The following is a 16685-nucleotide window of genomic DNA, read 5'->3' on the forward strand; positions in this document are numbered from 1 at the left end:
TCAAAGCATGCAAAAATAATCTAACTGGGCAGCGATCAGAATAATGATCTTCATTGAAAGTGTGGTCTGTGAAAGAGCTTTATAAGGGACTTTTTGGGGTGCTATAAATGTTCTATTTCCTGATTACATGGTGTGTGTATGCGTTTAAAAATTTAACATTAGATTTTACACTTTACAGTGTGTAAGTTATTCTTTATTTTTTAAAAAAAGTCTACCAAGGTCATTGATGATTTTTAAAACCCAATATTTTTCCTTCCTTGTAAAAATATATGAGAAAGGAGACTCTTTGTTCAATTTATTATAAGAATAAAAGCAAATCTGAATAATTTAGTGACAGGTTAGATTTTAAATTTTAGTGTTTGGGATCTAAATTATTCAGAATCTCTTTGTTTTATAGTTTCAAGCTGACACATGGGGGTTTCAGCACCATCAGAATTCAGATTTCTGTACTTGGTTCCTTTATATTTATCTCATTTCTGGCCATCTCCACTTGTATGCTTCACTGATACATCAAAAATCTTAAGTGTACAGGCAAGTTCATTCTCTCAAAGAACCCACCTTTCTTTGCTCCCTACATCTCTCCATCTTGCTCTATTTTTGTCAAATAACCACTACTCTTCTTATTGTCACCCATTTGAAAAATTATTTCTGAATTTCCCTTGTCCTCATCAAGACTTTTATGCTATCTTTTTAACGCCTCTCAAATGCTTCCTTTTGACCATCATCATATCAGCTTATTAAAATAAATGCCAGTTGTTCTGGCTCCCATCTGTCTTGTTTGCTATAATAGCACCATCAGACAAATCTTTCTCTGTGTTCACAGCATTCCCCTGCGACAAATGTTTCAGAAGGTCACCATTCTCTATAGGATAAAATTCAAATTCCTTAACATAACATTCAAGGCCTTCTGTGGGGCTCCAGTCTACTTTTCCAACCTAATCTCTCAGTGGCCTCTAACATGTCCCTAACATTCCACTACTAGCAACTGTTAATAGAATGTACTCTGTGTATTCTCTCAAGACCTTTGTTCATGTTTTAATCCTGATCTAGAATATTACTCCTATTTATTATATCCAAATATCACACATCCTTAAAGATAGAATATTATCTCTGCATATTGATATTGAGGCCATACACTTAAGTGAAATAAATAGGACACACATGTGTAAATATTGAATAGTTTCCCTGGTGTGAAAAACTAAAAGTGTAAATAAGGATCAAAATGTATAATTGATATTGTGAAATAGGAAGAAAAGGTCTAAAGGAGTAGGGGAAGTGGGCGGGGTAAGGGAAAAGAAAGAAGAGAAAAGAGAAAAATGGAAACAGTCTTTGTAAATAGGGAAAGGTGGAGTGGGTGAAGGGAGGGCAGGGGAATGGGGTAAAAATAAGAACCAAGATACATCATGTAAAGGTACAAGATCCCAATGATGAATGTAACTGTATTGTATACCTAAAATGTACCAATAAACTTAATGGAAAAAAAAGATAGAATATCACCTCCCTGAGATATTTCTGCAAAAACAATTTCATCTTTGATGTGACTTTGTAGTTCTATGTATCATTCACCAGGCTGGTTATTCCAGGCTATATTTCTATGTTTTTCAACTTTTACATGTGTCCACATTCTGTCTCAAATCTAAAGGAAAGTCATGGAGAACAAGAGTCATAGTGAGATTTTTGAGTGCTTGGGAGATAAATCTAAGTTTATTTTGCAAGAGAACTGATTCACACATGCCCTTCAACTATGAAACAGGAGAATTAATCAATTCACAATTGCATCTCCAAACTATCTTTCTAAAATGTTTGTGGACCCGCTTCTTTTTTATTAGGATTTGAATACTGCATAATGTCACTGTTAAGAGACACTCAGCCAGAATATCTGTATAGTTTGGATCTGAAATGTCCCCAAAGGCCCCCAAGTGATAGGGTTAAGATTTGAGTCTCAGAATTTCCAAATTTCCTTTCCTTCTCTCTCCCTCCCTCCCTCCCTTCCTCCCTCTCTCTTTCTCTCTTTCTGTCTCTTTCTCTCTCTCTCTCTCTTTCTTTCCTTTCTTTCTCTTTCTTTCTTTCTTTCACTTTTTTGAGATAGGGTCTCACTATGTACCCCAGGTTGGCCTTGAACTCACACCAATTCTCCTGCCTCAACCTCCCAAGTGATAAGATTATAGCCATGCACTGCCACACCCAGCTAGAATTTCCAAATTTATTACCTACAGAGCAAATTTTTTTCTATCACTCAAGTAATTCAATTCAGATCTGTTCAAAATATGAACTTATAAACAAATAAATATGTCAGGAACATTGGACAAGTCAATGTTGACATATATTTACATTGCATTTATAATGTTCATACCAAAATTAGAATTAAGATACTTTATATTTACATAAGCTTTTATAATTCACATACTGTATATTATGATTCTCATATGATTCTCGATAGTCACTAGCATAACCATTAGATAAGAGAGGAAACCAAGTCCTGGAAAAGTTAAGTGATTTTCCCTTAAACACAAAGTAGTATATAGAGAGAGAAGAATAGGGTGGTGAAGATTCTGGGTTTTGAAATCCTACAGAGCTGAAGTCAAATTCTAGTTCACCTACTTTTTATCTGTGTAATAGCATATGAATTGCTTAACTTTTATGTAGGAAATGGGGTTAGAGAAGTAGCCACCTCATAGATTTTTATAAAGATAATAAGAAAATATAAGGCATTTAGTACTATGTTTAGCATACAGTAACAAATATTAAGTTTACATCTAAATCAAAAAGTCATATTCTCTCACCTCATGAACTTTTGATACTTCCAACAATCTCCTTTGATATGACTTAAGATAAAGCTTAATACTCAATTCAGTGCTATCGTTAGGTGCATTATAGCACATCAGAGAGGGCATTTAGAATCTACCCTCAATAAAAGGTATACTCTTATGTTCCAGGAAGAGTGAGAGCTGATTTTCCCTGAACCATTCATGCCCTCTTGCCCAGCCCACAGATGAACAATTAATGCACTTGCAAGATACCTCTGTCAATTATATTGTCTTCCTAAAATTGTGAATAAGTTTTTCCCCAGGTAGAAATAGCCAGCATTTAGGGGGAGAGGAGATGAACCTCTTTGGCACAAAACGCTAAATAATCTAGGTCTACATCAGTATTTGTTCACATGTACCAAGTTTACTTTCTGATTGTGAATGAAAGATCACCACGTTTGATAAAGAATCAATTGAACTCTATTTTTGTTATCTACCAAAATCCCCTCTCTTTCCACATACATTTACTATGAAAATACCTGGAGTTTCAAAATGAGTGTCTACGTTAGTAACTCTCATTGGTTGTGGGCATGCAGGCTGGCAGTGGATCAAAACCCCCGCCAAGTTCTGCTGCGGCAATTTTATTTTGATTTTAATTAGTATCAATTAGGACTAAAAAATAGACAGTCTGGATAAACAATGTGAGGTTGGCTCTAACAAGTAAATTAGATATTTTGTGGGAGGAAGGGGGAGAGGGGACAAAGAATCTTTTCCAACCTTCTGCTCCTCCCCCATAGCTGCTGCTGCAGGCAACTCCGGCTTTCAGAATAATATCTGTGTTAATATCTCAAAGACCCCTATCTGTTTAGGGACATTAAATTTGGGAAATGTATACATCTCAGATGGCTTCCAACATGCTAATGAGGTTTACATTGTCTAGCGTTGAGTTCAGAGCCCAGTGAGAAATTCTCTCTCCCTCTTCTCTTTCTGCATTCTTACCTCTAGGCTCAGGTTATTTTGTGAACAAGAAACTATAACAGAAGACATTCAGTAGTATGTGCTCATTTACCAGCGTACTGCTTGATGCCTTCCATCCAGAGAGAGATAGAGATTTATATGCTTATTTAAATTCACTGGTACAAAGGATATAGATTAGTGTATCATTTACAAGTAATGATATATAATACTTTTCATCGTAAAGTTCACGTAGCCAATTGGTTTTCAAAATAAGGTCATTCATAGAATTTTTTTTTCCAGACCCTTGTACCTATACCTGTTAGGAATCAGTCCACTTTGGGCTCCAGGTCTCCTTCCATGTTCTTACTAAATATGGCAAACTGCATGACACTGAGCCATTTTGTAGGTGTTATATAAGCAATTAAGTAAGTGCAGGTAAGGATAGTGTGATTATATGAGAGGAGATGGCTTAATGCTTGCTAAAAACAGTGCTGTACCTTTAAGCTTGCATTCCTCAGCTCAGCACAACCCACTGCATACTTTACTTCCAGGTAGCCCAACATGTTGCCTTATGACCCTGAGGAGTGAATTTCAAGCTACCAATGTGATATCTCTGAATGCACAGTTAGGAAGAATTGCGCAACACTGTACCATTCTACAGAGTCTCCATTGTGTAGATATAATACACATAAACAACCTCCAAAGCAAAGGAAGCACATAATGTAGTAAAATAATTAGGGAATGATGAGTGATAAGCATTTATTATTTCATTCTAATATAATTTATTGCCGGGGATTTAGTTTAGTGGTTCTGCTGCCTGCCTTGCAAGCACAAGGCCCCGAGTTTGATCCCTGGTACCAAAAAAAAAATCTAATATAATTTTTTCAACTGTACACCTATATAGTTTAATTTTTAAGAGTGACCATGTTCAACAACCAACATGCAAAATTCCTAAGAATTTAACAGTCATCTCTCATGACGCAAAATAAGCCAACCCAGTATGTCACTGACACATCTCAACTTGGGGGAACACAGCACTTATCCCCTTCTTCAAGATACTACAGGTCTTCAAGAGATCTGGAAATGAGGTAGTGAGATATGGTCCAGAAACTGAAGGAGCCAGCCTGCCCTCTTCAGAGGGACCATTTACATTCAATAAATGCCTCCTATCACTCAATTTTTTGTGTAGTGGGTCTTACAAAGATGTCTTAGCTACTTTTCTCATTGCTGAGACAAAATACCCAACACCCCAAATTAAAAGAGAAAAGGTTTATTTGGCTTACAGTTTATAGATGTTTCAGTCCATAGTTGGCTGGCTTCAAGATAGGGTGGTACAGTAGAGGGGCATTGCAGAGGAGAAACAATTCATGGCAAAGCAAGGCAAGTAGAAGGTAGCAAGCAGAAAGTCCAAGAGACCTTAGCAGCTTCTTTCTGCCCCTTTTCTATTCTATCTAGGCTACCAGGCCTAGGGCGAGTGCAAAACCAATCAGTGGACTGATTTAGTCACAGACCCTTAATCCCAGCATCACATACTCCAGATCTAGCCACTTCTGAAAAAGCACCCACCTATGACTACATGAGGCTTTACGGGAGACATCTATACAGAAGCCATAACAGTAGATGTGACCTTTCAGCTTAATTTAATGCTTTATACATTGTTGATGTCATCTATCAGATACTGAACAGAATCCAGATCAAAATAGATAAATGCATGTAAAGTATACAAATTTAGAATGTGGAGGGAATATGCCACTGACTTTTCAGTCTTTACTATTCTCTATATCTTTGAGCAAAATTAGGTCCTAACTTCTGGTTTCCAGAATTTTCACAACAAAATCAATGACTTCTTGACTCATTTACCTCAATTTACTCTTTGACTTGCCTCTTGTGAAATATGATTCAAGTTTTCTCTTTAGAGTTCCATGTCTATTTGGGGGATATTTGGCTTTAAGAAAAGGAAATCAGCAGAACCTGGAATCCTAATTAGCAATGATCGGATAACAGTCACCCATGTCCTTTTTAGTGTAGCTCAAAGAAGCCAGCCTTTTAATCAAATACCAATTCTCAGGCCTCCATCTTCTGGCACCTTGTGGACTGCACCAGTGAAGTCTTTCCTAGATATTGATTTCTGACTAATGACTTTATTTACAAAAAAAAGAAAAAAGAAAAAAGAAAAAAGGAAAGGAAAGGAAATGTGCAAAATAAAAATAATACTTATAATTTAAACTTATTGGTTTCTAAAATAATGATATAATTTCATAGAAATCTATGATCAAATATCAAATACATATAATCTATATGAGTGTGTAACTATGTAATACATATAAGTTACATATGGTTTGTCATACAACTTTTATTTTTCCTTGTAGAGATCATCTGTAACATTTTTTAAGCTAATCTGCCTTTCTCTGCTCACATGACTATGCAAAGCCATGGGTTCATTTTTAGCTACATAATCTTGACTGGGTTTGGGTACATGGGTTCCTATAGGCAGAATTATATTTTTTAAAAAGTTCAGCCATGGTAATTCTCTAGATCAATGTTTCTCAACACATTAGATTTACATGAAGAGCTATTACAATTATAAAGCCCAAGCCATACCCTAGTTGAGTTAAACATCTATAGTTTTATTTATTTATTCATTTATTTATTTGGTACCAGGGATCGAACTCTTGCAAGGCAGGTGGCGGGACCATGGAGCTAAATCCCCTGCCCAAACATCTATACTTTTTAAAGCTCTCCAAAGGATTCCAGTGCAAAGTCAAGACTGAGAGTCATCACCCTACACAATCCATGAGTCAGTGTTAATAGTTCAGTGTCCACACCTATAATCCCAGCACTCAGAAGGCTGAGGTAGAAGAATTACCTTGGGTTTGAGGCCAGCCTGGGGTACACTGTGAATTCAAAGTCAGCCTGAACTACATAAACAAGACTCTGCCTCAAAGAATATAAATAAATAGTTCAATGTATATCCTCTTTTATCCTAACTTCTATGCTCATAAAATCATATACAAATACATAGAGTCTTGATTAAGTAAAACATAGCATATTATTATGCACGATACTCTGCAAATTAACCTAAAAGTTTATTATGGACATCTTGCAGGTCAATACATATAATTCTAACTCATAGAATAATCTTGTTACAGGAATTACATACTAAAAGTGTTTTAAGGCTAACAGTCCGGTGGTGTTATCTAAGAAGAATTAGACAGCAAAAAAGTTAGAGACCTCTTAATAGAAATAAAATAGTCCAGAAATGAAAGCTAAGGACTCACACTAGAGAGGTATTCATGAAAATGGAAAGAGATAAGGCAATGTAAGAATCATCGTGAGGAACTATTACTGCCTTAATCACTGACTCATACGGGAGATGAAAAGTGAGAAGCAAAGTTGGTTCCAGAGTTCAAGCTTGGAACCCTAGAAGAATAATTCAGAGAAAAAAATGGTTATGAGAGCAAATTATATGAGGAAAGAATGATTTGTTTCAAATTTTTACAATCCTCACAACTGCCCTATGGATTTCAAACTTGCCTATCAAACTCCCACAATAGTGTAAACCAATTCTTTGCAATTTACATCCTAATTGTTCTGTTACCCTGTTTGAGGCCTGACTGACATGCCAGCCTGAACTTATACAGTAAAATAGAAGATGAGAAACGAAAGATGGGGAGGAGAGATGGAAGAGAAGAAAAGAAGGCAGGACTGAAGATTTAGAGATGTGATAATTTGGAACAGCCGCTGGGAGATTCCTCAATAAACTGAAAAATAAGCCATGTGTTAATCTTGTCTTTCCAATTATGTTATTATCCCAGTATGGGTTAGGACTGCATATTCTTTATTTCTTTGGAAATTTCCAGTTATATCCAGCATATTGTCCCTGGATTTGTCTATAACTGTTACTTTACTAATTCTTCTCCTGAATACCTGTGGATATATGTATTTCCCAGTCTCTGTTCTTCTAACCCATCTTTTAACTAAAAGCTAAGATCTTAATCAGACCAGTCACATGTCATCCATTGTCACAGACTGGGGAATCTTCTGGTTTTTTCCATTTGGTTCAGAACTTTAAAGGAGGGGTATTATTTTTGAGTGCCTCAATTACCCAGTGTTAGGGTTCACAGGAACCCTATCAAAATGGCATGTTGATTTTTGACTACATGGTGTTTACAGCTGTGACAATAGTGAAGAAATTGCCCGCAATAAATCTATCCATGCACAATCTCCATCTTTTTTTAACATGGATAATGAAGAAAATTGTGCTTATTGTTAAACAAATAGATAAAATTATCATGGATAACCATTGATTTTGTTTTCCAACTACATTGATTCACTTCTTCTGGTCACACCAATTCACAGGGGTAGACATAAGACTTAGCTAAGCCATGAAAACAATATATCTTATCCCCTTGCAAAAGGACAGGGTTCAGAACCAAAAGCTAGCCAATCAGAATTCTTTGGAGTTGTCCATATAAAGCTAGGAGAAAGAAGACCCTGTTTCCACACAGTGGTGCTATTGTGAGCCCAGAGCTATAGCTGCCATGCACTTGAGGATGTCTGCCTACAATGACAGAAAACTAGCAACCTGACAATAAAACCAGACGAGAGACAGAGGAGGCAGACCATCAGAGTTGCTTTCCTGTTTCAACTGTCCCCAGCTGCACTCTGCCCTTTGTGGACATCATCCAATATAGGTCTCTTTTTTCCTACTTGCACCCAAGAGTCTTAACTATTGCAAAACATAATCAAAGAGAAAAATCCCAAAGATTATAGCTGCATAAATGGGACTAAGTAGCCAGCTCTAGCATGGAAGCAAGCTTGTAAACAGGAAATGAATCTGGGAGTCAGGAGCCAGGGAGATAAGGAAAAGGTCAGAGATCCATGGGCACAGTGCACTGTGTGGGTCTTTGAGCTATTGATCCTTAGCTTCTAATTTACCCTTCTAGTCTCTGTTTCATGACACTCTGCCAAAGACGCAGAAGTGCATTTCTCCTTTGCCAGTGGGTCTTTTGGGCTCTGCCAATAGACTATAAGGCTAAAGAGAGAAGGTGTTTTTTCCTTTCTATTTACTTGCTATTTCTCTAAGTGTTACCCAACAAAAGTTTTTATCTTATAGTCACAATTAGTTTCAATAACAACAGGTCCAGAGTCCAGTTTTTCATACTCCCTTTCACAGTAGCAGAATGGGCAGCGGCAGTCTCCCTTCCTCAGACACCTCAGTGCCACATGTGCAGTGACCCTACACTGAGCTCCTAAGGCCCCAGCTATGGCAGAGTACCCTGATCTAAGCTCTTAGCCCCAGCTTCACAAAGCCATGTCTCTCAATTCAAGTTCTCACATGTCAAATTTGCCTCTTTATCCTCCTTGAAGGGAACAGTCCCAGGGACAGTGGCTGCTTACTGTACTTGCTATTTCCATGTTACTGCAGGATTCCTTTTTGCTTTCTTATTCTTCTGCTACTTTTTTAAAAAATTCTTAACATTTAATTCTCTGTGTTTAAAAATTTTTGTGGTTTCTGATCTCCAGTCTGAATGCCGTTTGGAATTTATACTTAGGAATAAAATTAGTTATCAGAACAACTTCAGCAGAGAGACTTCAGGCTCCTACCTGTCAAAGAATCTGGGGGAAAGTAGAATGAAATGGACATTTGAGGAAAGCGAGACTTGGTGAACAACTTCTCATTATTTGGGGGGAAAGAATTTTTTTATTTTGCTCAATGCTTGCTGTGTTCTAAGTGCTTTGCATATATTATCCTATCTAATCTTACAAAATACTTAATATTGTCATTTCATAGACTAAGCTGGATGAGGTTAAGCAATTTGTTCAGTGTCTCCCAGCCAGTAAGTGACAGTGTAAGGAGCAAAATCCAAATCCATCTTATACTCAAACTTATACTCTCTGAATCTGGACCCTGTGAGGCTCATCTCCATAGCTTTAGCGTGGACAGCTAAAGCCCATCTCAGTAGCCCCTTTGGTACATATGTTGGAGACTGCCAAGTCCTCAACATGCTGACTACATGTTTACTCAAGAGCCCTTCTCAAGGCCTGACCTTAGGGCATGAGGATGTCCCCTGTACTAAAACGATATTTCACAATGAGTTCTGGAAATGGTAGGCAGCTGGAAAGGGTGGAGTCAGTCTGATTGAAGCCCCTCAACAGTGAGGGCAGAGAGAGAGAAGCAGGAACAATTAGAGCCATACCAGTGGAGCCAATTAGTGGAAGAATACACTGTAACCTAATCCTTAGTAAGGAAGAAACTCACTTGTTCTAAATGTTAGCATATGTCTCATCATTATGTGGAGTCTAGCCCAACAAGCATTATTCAGATCCAATCATGATTAACTGCCTTTCATTTTTTTGTAACACATTCTGCACAAATGTGTCCCTTTCTTAAGACCTTTGACTCTGGTTCAACAATGCTATGTGAGGTATCTATGGTTGTGCTGACATAAAACAGGGGCCTCGGAGTTCATGAGAGAGGGAGATCAACCTTACTACTTACTAGATATGTGATGCTGAACAAGTGATTTTGTTTCCTTGGACCTCCCCAAAAATGAGGTATTTACAATAACCATCATGTGTTAAGCACTTACTACTTGCCCTTGTGCAGATATTGACATGTCTTGCCTCAATCAGTCCTCACAAAAAGTCCTATTGTTATCCCTCTTCTACAGATGGTGAAACTGGTGCTTATAGAAGTTAATGACCAGCCCAAAGTCCACAGCTAATAAGTACAGGGTTAGAACCAGAAAACAAGTTTGCCTGCCTGAAATACTTTTGTCCTTGGCTTCCACTCTTGAGGAAGTCACTGATGTAGAACTTGCCTTCCCACTGTAAACAAGTATAAAACTAGACAAATGGATGAAACTAATACTTTCAGAGATTGGACTATAAGCAGCACAGCACTGCAATCCATTAATGATGGCCCATCTTTTTCCTCTTTAGACAATGTCCAGGCTACTGCAAGGAAGTGAGGCCCAGGCACAGCCCCAGGGCTTTACTGAGTTGAAGAATCAGAAATAAGAGTTCAGGTGCAATAAGGAGATGAAACTTGTAAAGAAGAGTATGGCAAAGAAAGAGATCCATAAATCTACATGAGTAGCTTCAAGTCTTTGGTTAAATACTCAACTGTGCTTATGTGGGATGAAACTCCCCAGGGCAGAGCAAAAGTTGACCACATCCAGGGAGCTATATGCTGAACAATATCAAAAGCCTAAGAGAGACTACTGCTTGTTAACCAGAACAAAGAGACCCAGTTGAATATATGGAGCATGGAGGAGAAACACCAGAGAAGTAACATCGTGATAGTATGGCTAATTTAGACCCAAAAATAAAGCATCAGAGATATGAAGATGATCTATAAGTAATTTAAGAGCCTGTCATAACAAATCTAAATATTTTTAAATAAAGACCACAAAATGCAAGCATTGAACCATGTAACACTCATAATGTACAACATCCAAAAAAACCAAAACTAGATTTATGAAGCAGCAGTAATAAGGAAGAAACTATGGGTCAAGAGAAACAGAGCCAGGAATGACAGAGATGACAGAATTGACGGACAAGGATTTCAAAACAGCTATTGTACAACTACATGATTTAAATCACAAATTCAAAGCAGGAATAGCAAACTTCTGTAGAAGGCCAAATAGTAGATATTTTAGGCTTTGTAGGTCACATTCAGTCTCCTTTGCGTATTTCTGCACTCCTGTAAAATGTAAAAACTATTCTCTATTCACCAAACGCACAAAAGTAAGCCACTGGTTGGATTTGACACAAAGATCATATTTTCTAGCCATTGATTTTAAAAAAACATAAAATGTAAAAATAAATATGTAAAGTATACAGAACCAAATCATTCTTCTAGAAATGCAAACAATAGTATCTAAGGTGAAAATTTTCCTGAATAATAACATATTAAAAGAAACTACCACTAAACTTGGCAACATATCAATAAAAGCTATCCAAACAAATGTCCAACAAAAAGTATCAGTGAACTAGGCATGAATTTCCTCCAAGCTAATGTACATAATTAGAGTCTCGGGGGAAAAAAGGAGGACAAATAGTGGTTGAAATATTTCCAAACTTGATTTTTATTTTACTATTATTATTTGTGTTAGTTACTTTTCTCTCGTTGCTGAGACAAAATACTCAACACTGAAAGTAAGAGGGGAAGGGGTTTATTTGGTTTACAGTTCATTGAAGTTGCAGTCCATAATCAGCTAGCTCCCAGGCTGGGATGGCAAACAAGCATCATGGCGAGAAACAAGACGGCACACACAAGGCTGCAAAGGTAACAAGGAAGAGTTTAACAACATCTTTCTACCCCTTTTATCTTATTCAGATTAGCAGGATTAGGGCGGTGCCAAACTAATCACTCATGTGTAGTGGTTTAGTAACCACAAGCCCTTAACCCTAGCATCACATATTCCAGATTCAACTACCTCTAAAAAAGAAAGTCCCACCTCATCCACATGAGGCTTTGGGGGGACATCTAAACACAAACCTTAAAATTGTCCTTATTATCTAAACAAGAAGAGATCTCATTTTTATATCTACACAACAAAATCTCAATCTTCTAACAGGATACCTCCTAACAGATCTTTCAAATTCTTCTCCTACTTTTTCCATAACACATTTTCCTACTGGATTATTCCCTTCTCTGTGGTCCACTGTTTTATCAATTCTACATTTGCACACACTTCTATCTGCTCATTGCAGTCCTCCATTCTTTTGAAGTCTTCCATTGTTACCCTTCCAGAAGTAATTTTTCCTCATTTATGTTACTATAATATGTTATTTATACCAGTAGTTCTTAAACTTAAATGAGCCCATGAATAAACTGGAGTGGAGCCTAAGAGCTGCATTTCCACAAGATTTCAAGTATTACTGATAGCTGGCTTTGGAGAACTACGCTTTTCACCAGCAAAGTCTTTTCCCTTTTCTTATGACTATATTTGTATCACCTGCTACAATAATTTTAAAGAAAAGAACTGAGCTGCTTTCACATTTTTAACTATCAGAGTACCTAATATAGAGATATAACAGCTAATTGATTCTTGATGGATAGATGACAGATGATGCTTACAAGCGATAGATTATGAGGAAGAAGGAGAAGAAGAGAAAGAAGAAGAGGAAGAGGGAGAAGAAGAGGAAGAAGGGGAGGAAGAAGAGGAAGAAGAGATGGATGGAGGGAGAGAGAGAGACACAGAGACAGATAGATAGGTGGATCATTCAAGCCAATCTTCTGCTTCCTAATCAAACCTTGACTTCTCACCTGTTGACACTTACGGGTCTGTATTTAAATTTTAAGTGTTAAGGGAAAATAAAACCAAATGTCTCCTTCAAGCTTTTGTACCAGTATATGGCCGGCCCACTAGCCAATAGCTATATAATGTTATGAGCTATTCATCAAGAATGATACTGTTGAAAAATTGTCACTCATTTTGCTGCATTTTAAAATGTGGATTTGTTGAAACATTATTACGTTCGGTGTCTATGTAGTGTTCTGAGGAAGAAGATTGTGATAACTGAAAACAGAAAACCATTTCTCCCAGGCTCTCATAAACTTAATGGAGCCATTATATTTAAAAAGCTTCAGACTTTTGCTTTCCTTCCCTCCCCCATCCCAATGTTCCAAGGCTCCTGGGTAGCACTGCCTGACCATAGCCTGTATCCTGTCATATGACTGACAGCACCAGCTATCAGCACCTCAATATTGTTTTGTACTGCAGGACTCAACATGTGTTTCCCCTTTTCAAAAATTACATCATGTCTCAGGAAATCTCTTTTCTCCAACACAACCAGGGTATATTCTCGGCCAAGAGTTTGCAAATAAGAAACACAGATAAATGAATCTTGGTGTGGTCGTTTAAAAGGCACATGCTTGGAGCAGAGACTTTATTTCATAGTCTCAGGAAATGCATAGGTGTATTATGACCCAACTGTTTTTCACTCCACTAAGATGAACAAGACAGCAAGGGTCTTCACTATCTCTTGTGCACTTCTTTCCATAAAGTACAATTGTTTCCTATCCTTATTCTTTGACCAGAACTGAGCTAGATGATAGTTTGACTTCCACTTACACAATGTTTTAACCTGTTATCAAAAGAATTGAAATAGAAAAATTCTCAGAGTTGCATTTCTTTCATAATGTCTTTTCCAGTTTCTCAGAGAAAAGCTAACAAAATCCCCTTAACTTGCCTGGCTTGGAAAAAAAAAAAAAGGAAAGTATACAACTACTTTCTTCATTTTCCACCCAAAATACACTTGCCCTTGTTCCTCAATCTAAAATGCACTTCCCATGTCTTCACAATGTGCAAAAAATCAGCCTTTCCAATTCCTCTAAAGGATTAGGTTTGTGTTCTATTCTTATTAAGCCCTATATATTCTCCTCAATAGTGTTTCACCCTAGGTTATAGGAAACCAGATGCCAGAGATGACACGGCTCTCTTTTGTCAGCATTCAGCAAAGCCCCACAGATTAATTTAGAGTTCATCTGATTAGGATGATAATCCCAATAATTCCTTAAATTTTGATAAAACCTGCAAGTTTAAAGTGCTTTCCCACCTTTTATTTATTCATCATTCTTTATTCATTTTACAAATATTATTGAGTACTTTTCATGGTGGACTCCATGCAAGACATCTTGTAAGGGTTACAAAAGTAGAAAAAGATATAATCTCTGCTTTCCTTTAGTCTATACCTAATGAATGTTTACTGAGCTCCCATGAGATTTTGGACACTACATTGATGATATATTTATAAAAGTCTATATATTTGGTCATTGTGTACATCAGAAATCTGAGGCCCAAAAAGGTTAAGTGATTTTCTCAAGTCCAGATAGTTAGCTCTAAGTACAAGAGTTGTGGCAAACACCAGATACTGCAACAGAGATTGACCAGAGCCCAGATGGCCATAGGTTTCCTGAATCAATGAAAACCAGCTTCCAACCAAAGATAATAAATAAATTATAATCCCTTGGCACACTGGAAGGAAGATCAGACTGTAAGTCAGGATATTTAGATCTAGGTTTCATTTTTATCATTTCCTAGTCCATTGAAATAGTTCATAGTTTTCTAATAGTGTTCCTGGGAGTCTTAAAGTTCTAAGAAAATAACTTTAAGAATTTTTGCTGAGAATAATAGGAGGATGAGTTGGCTCCAAGCAATCTGTTACAGATTTCATCAAAGCCTTGAGTGTATTAAGTTCTGCTTATAATTTAACTTTTAAAAAGGAATTTCCTTTAAAAAGAAACAAACAAAACCAAAAATTTGGGAAACAATGAATTAAAGACCACTTTCCATTTTGATGATCCGTACCTTGGTAAAGTTTTCTACGTTATCTGCTAAAAGTCTGTACCTTCTCTACTTGGGATGGTTGACTTTGGGCTCTATACTCTGCAGACAGATCAGTGTGGCAGACTCTAGAAACTGGTTCTGAAAATGTGACAATACCAATAAATTACCTGAAAGCTTGCTGGAAACACAGAACCTTGGAGCCCGCTGCAGACAGGCAGGTCTGTCCACACCCTGCCGAGGTCCCCAATCTCGCGGAACACGCCGAATTAGCCCCCTGCAGATAGGCAGGTCTGTGCACGCCCGACCGAGGTCCTGAGTCATGAGGAAGACACCGAATCACCCCACTGCAGACAGGCAGGTCTGCCCACACCCTACCGAGGTCCCCAGTCTCGCGGAACACGCCGAATCAGCCCCCTGCAGACAGGCAGGTCTATGCATGCCCTACCGAGGTCCTAAGTCACGCAAAAGATGCCGAATCACCCCGCTGCAGACAGGCAGGTCTGTGTACGCCCTACCGAGGTCCTGAGTCATGCGGAAGACACCGAATCACCCCGCTGCAGACAGGCAGCCACCTGATTCCACATTACCAAGGCGCAGAGGACACCAGACCACCAGAACAAGGTACTGAGTCCCACTGTTCCCGGACAAGAGGTAGGGGCTTCTGAGCCACTGTCCCACTGCTCCTGGTCCAGAGGAAGGGGTTTCCCGGTCACCATCCCTCCCGCTGCTCCCAGCCCAGAGGAAAGGGCTTTTGGGCCACCTTCTGTCCCACTGCTCCTGGCCCAGAGGAAGGGGCTTCCGGGCCACCATCCCTCCCACCTCTCCCGGCCCAGAGAGGTGCTTCTGAGCCACCATCCCACTGCTCCTGGTCCAGAGGAAGGGGTTTCCCAGCCACCATCTCTCTGGCTGCTCCCAGCCCACAGGAAAGGGCTTTTGGGTCACCATCCCTACCGCTGCTCCCAGTCTCTGTCCCACCTCACCCAGCTCAGAGGAGGTAATCCGTGCAGGCGCTAACTGCCCCCTGCCCCAGTCGAAATGAGAAAACACCTAAATAAGTCTCAAAACCAGACTTCCAGATCACCTACAGCAACCTCAAAGGGAAATGAGATGGAACCCTCTGATACTCAACCACCTGGACCCACTGAACTGGCAACAAAAGAGGATCTGGAAAAAATGAAATCAGAAATAATTTCTCAGATAACAGGAGAAATTGTGCCCCTAGTGCAAGACATGATTAATAAATCTAGAGAGGAGCTGAGGAACATGATGGAATCCCAACAGAAGAAACAAATGGAATCCATAAAACAAATGCAAATAGATTTCCAGGACATGAAAAACTCCATTGAAAGTCTACACAGCAGAATGAGCCAGTGTGAGGACAGAATTTCACATATAGAAGATAAGATTGCAATTAGTGACCAGGAAAAGAAAAATTGCTTCAAAATTCTAAGGGAACATGAGAAATCAATCCAGCAGCTGCTAGATGATGCAAAAAAGAATAACATAAGACTGATTGGGCTCAATGAAGAATCAGGAGAGAGTACAGATGACATAAAAAAATCTCTACACAGAAATAATGGCAGAAAACTTCCCAAGCAGGGGAAAAGAGCTTGACATACAGATAACTGAGGCATATAGGACTCCAAATAGCCTTGATCAAAAAAAATCTACACATAGGCAT

The sequence above is a fragment of the Heterocephalus glaber genome, unplaced genomic scaffold (genome assembly GCF_053883595.1).
Source record: "Heterocephalus glaber isolate CG9 unplaced genomic scaffold, H.glaber_assembly_v1.0 deba00001431, whole genome shotgun sequence".
Classification (NCBI taxonomy): Eukaryota; Metazoa; Chordata; class Mammalia; order Rodentia; family Bathyergidae; genus Heterocephalus; species Heterocephalus glaber.